Below are 2,352 nucleotides of genomic sequence, written 5' to 3'. Positions count from 1 at the left end.
AAAAAATCAGTGAGAGAATTAAGATGATACATATCATCATCGTTTTTAAAACAGGAGACCTTATTCTACTTACTATGCTAGCAAATCCAGGCTGTATTCTAGGAAATGAAGACCTCTAAGTTACAAAATATTTTAGGATTTTCCATTATTATGCCTCTGCTAACTTCTGTAAGTCATGTTTAATTAATGCTGTTATTCAACGGTAGAAGTTCACAATTTTATATGAACGCATCTCAATAATAAAGTCAGAATAATATACCCCAAGTCTAACTTTCTAAGTTACATGGGTTAATAACATTTACTAATAATAAGAAGTTTTTATGCCTTAAAGAAACTATCTTTTACAGGACATAGTCTATGTTACTGTACACAAAATTTTATTTCAAATATTATACAGAGCATGTGAGTAAGAACTAATATTTAAAAATCAATGTTAAAAAATAAACTCTGGTTATTTTGTAGATTGAAATTTTATCCATGTATATAATTAGAACAGCAACAAAGAAGGATAATCTTTTCCTTATGTCATGTTGGATATTAGTTCTCTTCATAATTATTCCATCTCTCTCTCTCTTTTTGTCATATAGTGAGATAGAATTTCTGAATCCCTTGAGGAAATGTAAAAATTTACTTTGTAATGTTGAATACCATCATATCCTGCAACCTATCAATTGTATTTTATGGTGTACACTAAAATTTGTTATAGTTTCATTGTTGTAGTCAAGCATTAATTACAGTAAAATGCATAAACAGATTTTGAAATGATCTCACAATGGAATGAGGTATAGTACTGAACATGAATCTATGACTACATTCAACAACTGTTGTAAAACTCAGTAACTTAATGCTGAATTAAACATTTTTTCTTTATATCTGCATAAAATGTACTAATTTTTTAAAACTTCAGAACCAGCTAAAACTAAAAATATAGATACATGTGATAAAGATACTTATTTTTTTTGAGAGAAAGTTTTTTGCTATAGGGATGGCTTGCTGGAGAGCTAGAGATAGAGAGGCAGAAAGTGAGAAATCACCCCCTCAGGGGGAATGGCTATTTCACAATCCCTTCTCTTGGGGTTTTGGGCACACATACACATGCACCTGGCATGAGTTTCAAGCCTGACAGATCCAGGACTTGAACCATGGTCGACTACGAGGAAGTCCATGGATGTAACTAATATGACAGCTTCTGGTCCCCAGATACATTATTTTTAAGAAACTATTTTTAAAAAATCAAGATATTGATTAGCTTTGTGATGAAGCAGGAGGCAGTATAAATGGTTGAACATATACTTAATTTAAACTATTTTTCTTGGGACCAGCAGTTAGCATAATGGCTATGTCGCTGGACTCCCATGTAGTCGACAGTGGTTCGAGTCTTGGACCCAGTGGCTTAGACTCATGCCAGGGGCGTCTGTGTGCGTGACCAAGATCCTGAGAGGAGAATGGAGGAGAAGGGATTGCATCGTAGCCATCCCCCTTGGGGGATGATTTCTCACTTTCTTTCTTTCTGTCTTTCTCTGTCTTTCTGGCGAGCACACATCCCTATAGCAAAAAAGCTCTCCAAAAAATTTTTTTTTCTTTATTTATTATCTGATTTCTTCATTAAATTAGCCAGGGAAACGAGCACTCTCCATAAGGTTTAGCCATGCCCCATGTATATACACATATATATAATCTATATCTCTATATATTTATATACACATATTTTTTGGGGGGAAGAGAGGTTTTCGCTATAGGGTGCGTGCGCTCGCCAGACAGAGATAGATAGAGAGACAGAAAGTGAGAAATCACCCCCCAGGGGGATGGTCACATTGCAATCCCTTCTCCTCCATTCTCTTCTAGGGATCTTGGGCATGTACGCACATGCGCCTGGCATGAGTTTTAAGCCACCAGGTCCGGGAAGCGAACCACGGTTGACTACATGGGAGTCCAGCGACATAGCCATTACGCTAACTGCTGGTCCCAATATACACATATTTTTTAACGAGAAAAAAAGACAGGCACCCTTCAAAGAGTTATATTGTGGTTGTCCTCCACCTACCCTGCATACAGTCAAAGGAGACCTGGGGCAAAACCAGAGACTTCCAATCTGGCCATAGACCTGTGCCACTGAGGCTGGGTCTATTATTAATCTAATTAATTAAATAACCTTCTCATTTGTCATCTGTACTTAGAAAATTGTAGTACTTTTAATTAAAGTTTTTAAAAAGTCAAGTCATGTGGTTATACTTGCTAAGCAAAATAACTTTATATGTACTGTACATTTTTATTTAAATACTAATTCATATGTCTTACTAACACAAATATATGAGACAAAGCTGGAAACAATATACTGAAATGTTGAGATAT

The sequence above is a fragment of the Tupaia chinensis genome, unplaced genomic scaffold, assembly GCF_000334495.1.
Source record: "Tupaia chinensis unplaced genomic scaffold, TupChi_1.0 Scaffold144370_1, whole genome shotgun sequence".
In the NCBI taxonomy this organism is placed as follows: Eukaryota; Metazoa; Chordata; class Mammalia; order Scandentia; family Tupaiidae; genus Tupaia; species Tupaia belangeri.
Note: the sequence above shows the minus strand (reverse complement) of the source record.